The following is a 9,093-nucleotide window of genomic DNA, read 5'->3' as shown; positions in this document are numbered from 1 at the left end:
GATATCCATTTTCTTTCTGATATGTCCCAAGCAGAAACTGGCAAAGAGACCCATAGAGAATCAGAGAGCATCAGCAGAGATTTCCAGTGTGCCCCATCTCTTTTTGTTTCTGTGTTTCCCTTTTCTACCTTCTGATTTCCCCTTTCTCTTTTTTTACTGGTCTTTCCTTATATTTCTATGCAAAAAGAAGCATGTTATCAGGATTCTGCAGTCAGTCATCAGATAAGAAAAGCAGGGAACGTAATTCTTAAACTACTCACTCACTGATACAATGCAAACAGTGCTAGCAGTACACTTTCCTGCAAAGATATATCAGCAAAAGAATAAACAAGTATTAAAGTTTACACAAATAGTACAGATGTGCCTGCAGTATAGGTTTTCACTGTGAAAAGCAGCTAGAAACTGTAAGACATTGGCTTTTGTGTGACCTTCATTAGGCCCAAAATGCCTGAAAACACTTGTCACTGTTGTCACCTACACGCTAATCCCTGAAGCAACAGAGGTGAATTTCTGCTGTTTGGTGTTGCATGTTTAGCAGATGGAAAACAAGGCAGACAAAATGCCAGAGAATAGATCCATGTGCTATAGGCCTTAGCCAAAGGCATAACAATGCAGACAGCAGCCTTGGGGCTTCTGGGGAACTCATTAATATAGAGGTCCTTCTGGAATCCTGACTGATGTGCAAGTTCAACATATGCCTGAAGATGTGGTGGTGTGAGGCTTATAACTTATCATTTCATACAGATAACAAAATCTCTATTTATTTCAAATTCATTAGATCCATTGATGTTTCATCACAGTTCCAGGATTTTTATGTTGCCAACCAAATCCCAACCCTTGCTGTCATACAACTCTTTGCTCATGAATGCTTACATTTTTATGGTTTTCCTCATCTTAGGACTGAAGGATGACTCTTCATAAGCAATACTACAAAATACTATCATTTTTATAATAAATATACTTTCTTTTATCTTGTTCTCATTTAAAGGAGATCTAACACCCCCAATAAGAAAGCCCCTACCTATTACCCTAGATAGTCCCCCTCCCTGCTTCACCTCCACATAGTTCATTACACCTGAAAGTGTCCCAAATACATTGCTCACATATTGGTGCAGAGTAAGCATATGTGGAGCTCATGGGCGCTATCTTCTGGATCTTCGGCCTTCATCTGTAAGGATCGCCGTATTGGAGCATGCGCAGTTGGAGCAGTCTTCCAATTCGTAACAACTGCGCATGCACCAACAGTGCCGTGAATTGCCAAAGGGAAGGAAGAGGACCCGAAGAAGACCAAAGACCAGGAAGATGGTGCCCATGAGCTCCACTGTGCTTACTCAGCACCGATATGCAAGCAATTGCATAATCCTTTCAGGGGTAATGAACTGTTCGGTGGAGGAAGCAGGGTGGGGGCACTATCTTATTGGGGGGGGGTTAATTTCTCCTTTAAGGTTTCTCAAAGCCTGATGTTCCAACATATAAAAAATAAACAGCAGGACCTGTTCTCCAGGAACATGCCATGCTTCATGGTTGCTATCCAAGACAAAAATGTCCCTGTCAAATCATCATAGTAAGCCACTGCTTACTCTTGTAGACGTAGGCATTTACTATTATTAAATGACAGGGAAACCCTGATTCACTAGGGTTCAATGTCTTGTACCCTACTAGTCAATCAGATCACCCTGTTTTTTTCCCTGGGCCAGTGCATCTTTTAGGGAAAAAATTCACAAACCTATGGAAAGGTTCCCTTTCATTTTAAAGGGGCGGTTCACCTTTAAGTAAAGTTTTATTATGTTATAGAATGACCAATTCTAAACAATGTTTATATTGGTCTTCATTATTTATAGTTTTTCAATTCTTTGCCTGTCACTGACCCCATCTAAAAACAAATGCTCTGTAAGGCTACATATTTATTGTCACTGGTAATTTTCATTACTTTCTATTCAGACCCTCTCCTATTCATATTCCAGTCTCTTATTCAAATCTATGCATGGTTGCTAGGGTAATTTGGACTCAAGGTGAACAACTCATTTAATACATGTGAATAAACATGGTTCACTTTTCCAGTTTGTTTCAAATCATATTAAAAGAACTATAAAAAGTAAAGGTAATCATATTAATAAAGAAAGGGAAAATGTAATCCTATAATCAAGAACCTACTGCAATATGCCTATTCATGCCCAGCTGCACATCTCTCAGCATGCCTAAAAGGCCCATGATGAGTTCAGTGTGATTTATTGTTAGATTGCATTTATATTAGATTATAGCAGATTTGGTTGACAATATTCTTGTCCCACTGGGTGGTGCCCTGCAGGGAGTTATTTGTTTCAATTTTTCACAATTTTTTTAGCAACAATTCCTGAGATAGGGATGAAAACATGTAGGCTAGCAATTACCCTGCCAATATGATTGTTTTAAGTTTTCATATAATAAGCCAACCTCGCAATATCTATGCATATTCAGTACCCAGTTTAAAATATGTTATCAAATGTTGCCAGGCTTCAGTTGATTATTTATGATGTGTGTATGTTTGTAGCATTATATACCATAGGTTGACACTTATTCTGTAGCTGAGCAGTGTGTCACGTGCTGTAGATATGTTTAGGGGCAATTGTTCCAGTTTTCTACGTTTAAGGCCTCACGCACACTACAGATTGTGGTCCAACACAGTAGTGGAATATGTTAGCAAGAGCAGTGGCGTAACTAGATATTACTGGGCCCTATCACAAATTATTTTACAGGCACCCAAAATGTGTAGAGGTTGACTTGTTTTACCAGTATTTATTGCAATTGTATATGGGGCCCCTATACCTCATGGGCCCACCCTGCAAACACAGGGTCTGCTTCCTCTGTAGTTACGCCCCAGAAAAAGAGTTGAACACTAGGCTGTTTTTATTGCTCAAGTATTCTCTCTGTCCTTCTGCTTTGTTCTTTCTGTAGCCACTAGAGGGCAACATAAGTACATTAGTTGTGTTTTTGGCTCAAAGGTAAGGGGAAAAAAAGGATTAGAATAAGAATGTTTCTTTGCTGTCTTAATTTTATATATAAAACACAAAAACTCATTGTTAAAATAGATAATGTTACATTACAAAATGGTCTGTGGCAGTTTCTAGGTCTTCTTCTTGTAGAGATCTTTAACTATAGAATAAGAATGTTTCTTTGCTGTCTTAATTTATATATAAAACACAAAAACCTATTGTTAAAATAGATACTGTTACATTACAACATGGTCTGTGGCAGTTTCTAGGTCTTCTTCTTGTAGAGATCTTTAACTAACAGTTAATATAGTTATATAGTTACATTAAGCAACCCTGATACCGTCCCCTCCCTTAAAAGTTTAGGGCTGGAGCGGGTTAAAAAGGACTGCATCGCTAGCGCAATGAGCGCTACATCGCTTTCTGCACTAGCAGAGCCCAATTTCTGGTTTAAAAAATGGAAATTCGGCTCTTAAAGTTACAGGAGGCGGCTTTTTGCTGCCCCTTGTAACTGTCCGCTCACTGAGGCCCTGTCTGAGTTGAAAAAAGACTAAAGTCCATCAAGTTCATCCCCCTCCTAATGAACCCCAACACACATATATACACATACTTATACCGACCTATCTGTATACTTCCATATATAAACTATATACTGTATACCAATATCTATACTACTTTTCCAATAAATCATCCAAGCCACTCGTAAAGGCATTAACAGAATCAGCCATCACAACATCACCCGGCAGTGCATTCCACAACCTCACTGTCCTCACTGTGAAGAACCACCTACGTTGCTTCAGATTACAGTTCTTTTCTTCTAGTCTGAAGGGGTGTCTATAATGCCCTCTAATATACTTGTAAAGTGTAATTATGTCTCCTTGCAAGTGTCTTTTTTCCAGAGAAAACAACCCCAAACTTGGAGTCATAATTTAAATCTTCCATCCCTTTAACCAGTTTAGTTGCACATCTCTGAACTCCAGCTCATTTATATCCCTCTTAAGGACCGTTCAGGTAGCCTAGTGCTACTGCCTCTGTAATGCTTCCGTCTCACTTTGTTAACCTACTGTATTATGGGAACAGTTCTATAGTTCTGTATAGTGATGGGCGAATTTATTCGCCAGGCGCGAATTTGCGGCGAATTTGCGCGTTTCGCCGCCAGCGAATAAATTCGCGAAATGCCCGTGAATAAATTCGCGAAACTCCCGCGGAAATTCGCAGCAAAAATTCGCCGGCGTCAAAAAAAATTTTCTCTGAAAAACTTTTTTGGCGAAGCGAAACGACGCGAATTCACCCATCACTAGTTCTGTAACATATAATCTACACGTTAAATTATAATTTTTACTATGTACAAAAAGGGATTCATTAACAGCTGTGTATATTTAATTTTATATTGCATGTGAAACAAACTCCAAATATTACTGTATATTTATACTATCTGGGGGCTTCTGGCTGCTGCAGTGTGGTGCACCTAATTTAATAATAATCATATGGTAAACTATAACATCTTTTTACTGGTTGAAATTGTGCAAGCATTTGTGAGACACTATTTATATACAGTATCATTAATAACTGTCCATTGTTTTGGGACATAACTATTCCATTAGGACTAGAGAAATCTAGCCTCAGGAGCTTTGACACTATTTGATCTCATAATGATTAGGGATTCACCAAATCAATGATTCGGCCGAATCCTTGTGACTGGCCGAAATCCTAATGTAGACTAGGAGTGGGAAGGGATATCATTTGACTTTTATTCACAAAACTAGGAAGTAAAAAAAATGTTTACCCCTTTTTACTTAGGATTCAGATGCGGTACGGTATTCGGCCTAATCTTTCACAAAGGATATATATATATATATATATATATATATATATATATATATATATATATATATATATATATATATATATATATATATATATATATATATTCATTGCCTTATAGTCACCCAGGGGTGAAGTCCACTACCTTTTGATAGTTTAAATATTTATGCATGAGGGACACCCTGGCAGACAAAAATTGTTATTAATTATAATGTAGTTACAAAATGCTTTTTATGTTTATGTGAACTCCTAATATTTTACTGAATATGGTATTGCATCATGGGAAGAATCTAGACGGGCCACCAGCAAGGTCCCAAGTAAAGAAGGAGAAGGAATGCAAGCTCGATCAGTGGAAGTGAGATTACTCCATTTATTAAAGCAGAAAATATTTTGGGGCAATGTTTCAGCCTCTCTTCATTTGATACTTGGGACTGGGAGGCTGTAATTTAAAGTTGTATTTGCAAAACTATTCCAGGGCAGTTGCCTTATGTTTCTGTTCATTACATGGAGCTAACACAGCAAGGTCCGTGCACACACAAATGCTCTGAAGAATAGTCTATAATACAGGCACATTTCTAACACTGCAATATAACAAAGCTAATAAAAAATTACTTTAGAAAATGACCTTTAAAAGTATTGTGCAGATATTATTTTACTTCAGTCGCAATTCCTTGAAATGTTGCTCTTTTTCTTTTTGTCCCTGAATGCAGACAAAAGGCTAGTGAGTTTTTCACTCCCGGCTTTGTGTTGCTGATGGATTGTCTCTGTGCCGTGCTGTCTGCATCCAATTTTTGAGAAAGCCTTTAACTCAACAACACAGACCCACACACAGCAAATAGTCTATTAGGGAGCCCCTTTTGTGATGTAATTGGATTTCTCTCCTTGTTAGTTTGCAATGAAAATGTCATCTATATTGGTGTGTACGCATTCAGCTCAAGTAAAATTCAGTTGTCTTTTGGATGAGCCGTGGAACCTTACACTGTTCAGGCAGCTGCAAAGGGGATAGATTATATGAATGGAGCAAATACTACACGTTGCATGCTCTTCCCAAGCACTGCTAACCTTTGGGTCTCAGGCCAACTTATTCCAACAAGGGGACACCACATTAATTGTATTATCACCCAGTGCAACTTAACCCCATTCAACCATTGACCATTTAGGAGCCCTACAGGGAGTTGGTATCAAAAGGCAAGTTATCACTTTTAACCTGTATGGACAGAACATATTTTAACATTCCTCTTTGTATTCAAAATATTTAATCATTTCATAATATGTATTTACATTTTGCAGAATGAATGTTCATGAAAATTAAGGAGACTTTCATGGACATTTCCATACATGATGCACCAGGTCAGAAATACCAACATGTCTGGATATAGACTAAAAGATCATATGGAATTCCTTTGATTCTACTCCAATAATTCAGCCCTAATTTATACTCCGCCTCTTTGACCCACATTATCTTGTACCTTATCTGCTTGTCTCTTGCAGATGCCCTGGTAAATGACTTTGACACCTCACACATAGATTGATATTCCTTTTTGTTGGTCATTTGACCTATGAGCTGAATGTTTTATATATACCAAAGAACACGACAGCTTCATTGTAATCAGCTTTAAAAAGGAACTAAAATGTTACGAAAGCTTGCTATGATTATATTATTTAGCCACTAAATGTATCACCTTTATACCACTTTTGGTATTTTTTTTATTTCAAAAGGGTTGCCCTGTAACATACATGATGGTCAAACCAAATAAACATGCTGATGGCTTAGTAGGCACTAGTTGGTTCTTAACCTGCATACTTTCAGATGCTTTACAAAAGGACATGCAAAGCAAGTTCTTCAGAACATACCTGCATTTATATAGTTTAAAGTGTGTTCTACTGAAGACATTAACTACCTGTTGCAATCGCTCAAACACAAAGATATACTGTATATATGAAATCACATACACTTTAATTTTTCAGAAATATTTGTATGGATTCCCCAAAGTTCTTACTCATTTAATGATATTTTTTCTGTTTTTCATTTTTGCTTTAATTAACTATTATTAGTCATTACAGGAATGCCTTTGTTCAGTAGTTCTAGCATGGAGTAAGGAGGAGTGTTTTGATCAACTTGAATCTCCATGAGAGGTCCATGATAATCAAAACATTCTTTGTGCCACTGTTCTACAGTTGCACCAACCAAGCTGCAAAGTGTGCATCTAGTATTTCACTGAAAACAATTAGAGAGAATAGAGAATTCAAAGGACAATATAATTAAAAGACATTTTTTGAAACCCACAATCCAATACAGAATGAGCATGCTTAGGAGAGAAGCACCCCTAGCTAGACTCAGGGAGATTACCCTAACCTTATTTAGATTTTTTTGGTGTGCATGAGGACAACAAAATCCACCTGAATAATGCTATAGTTTGTGTTGGAACCCTGGGAATGGTAGGGGTGGGGCTTCTGGGTATGGCATTTTTGGCAATGGTTTATTTTATTGTAAGATTCACCACTTTAAGGAAAACTAATTTGAGTTGGGTTAGTATGAGATTACAGTATTTTATCAATCCATCCCATACCCTGTGCGTAAAAGAGGGTGTGAGTAAAAATGCTACAAACTAATGTCAAAGCCATGGCCAACATTTAACAGCCCCTGCCTTGCTTGGACTTTGGGTCCTCAACTATTCTGCTATAGTCCAAAATGAGTCTAACAAAAAAAACATATTCTCTTTAACCAAAAAGATTGCAGAATTCAGTTGTTCAGTGTACTCAAATGATATTAAATGTTTGTATAGCCGTCTCCCATAGACTCCATGTAAAATAATTCATTTTTTTTAAAAATGATTTCCTTTTTCTCTGTAATAATAAAACAGTACCTTGTACTTGATCAAAAGATATAATTAATCCTTAAAGGAACAAAAAACAGTCTATTTGTTTTATTTAATGTCTAAATGAGTTCTAGTAAGTATGAAGATCCAAATTATGGAAAGAGTTGTTATTTGGAAAACCCTAGGTCCCAAGCATTCTGGATAACAGGTCCTCTACTACATTCTGGATTCTTTGCATTCCTAATAAATGACAAATTTAAGACTTTCCTTTAGGGCAGTGCTGTTCAACTTCTGTGGTACCAAGGGAAAGAATTTTTCTGGGCAACATGGTGGAGGGCCAATAATGAAAACCAGCACTCCCTGTTTTTAAACCACACCCATGTTACTACAAGACCATGTCCACTTAATTATGGTAGCACACCAAAAAACCAAATGGTTGGTGCTCCCCGCAGGAATATCACTTATCACCAATATGTGAAAAAAAGTTGTCATATTAAGACATACCCTAAAATCGATATGCCTTATCCTCCCATGTGGCTAACACAGCACCCCCCCAGCACATGATTAAACATCTAAGGGGCCCCTAACAACAATTTTCAAATGCTAACCAACCCCCAGAACAAATACCAGGCTAATGTTCCACAGGCAGAACAGGGCAGGCAAGTATGGCACACATAGGGAGCATAGAGTAGACAGAGTATGGCACACAGGGAGCATAGGACAGGCAGAGTATGGCACACATAGGGAGCATAGGGCAGGCAGAGTATGAAACACGCAGGGAGCATAGCGCAGGCAGAGTATGGCACACACGGAGCATAGGGCAGGCAGAGAATGGCACACACAGGGAGCATAGGGCAGTCAAAATACAACACACACAGGGAGCATAGAGAAGGCAGGAGAAAGCAGAAGACAGGTAAGCCTATCAGGACCATTCTAAGATGTACTACACATAGTGACACAGTGCTAGTGGCCCTTCAGCATTTTGTATGAATTGTAAACTGATGAACTATGTGGGTCTGAGTTGTAAACAGTACAGGGTTTTAGGGTGTGAACAATAGAGGTATTACATGTGTGAACAATGCAGAGGGGATTACATGTGTGAACAATGCAGGATTTTATAGCCTGAATTTGAGGTGTAAACAATGCAAGGGCCAGTTAATCTAAGTACCTTTTAAATTTTACACATGGTAAGCAGACACAGCAAGCAGACTTTCACATGGAGGGCCACACAAGGGGGGAATGCAGGCCGCTAGTTGAACAGCAATGCTTTAGGGCAATGGCCCATGCACCAGTCATACTTCCATTATATACAGTTTTACACACATAAAGCTTTTTCTTGCAGGGCCAGTGCTTGCCTAGTTGATCAAGCTGTCCTTTCAATAAGAATCATGCCAGCTCTTCTTACCCATGAGTCTTTCTCCTTGGAAAGGGATAGATCTCTGTAGAAAATACTCTTGATGCCCAATCACCACTTGGCTGCT

This window comes from Xenopus laevis, chromosome 7L, assembly GCF_017654675.1.
Source record: "Xenopus laevis strain J_2021 chromosome 7L, Xenopus_laevis_v10.1, whole genome shotgun sequence".
NCBI classification, from domain to species: Eukaryota; Metazoa; Chordata; class Amphibia; order Anura; family Pipidae; genus Xenopus; species Xenopus laevis.
This window is presented reverse-complemented; position numbering follows the sequence as displayed.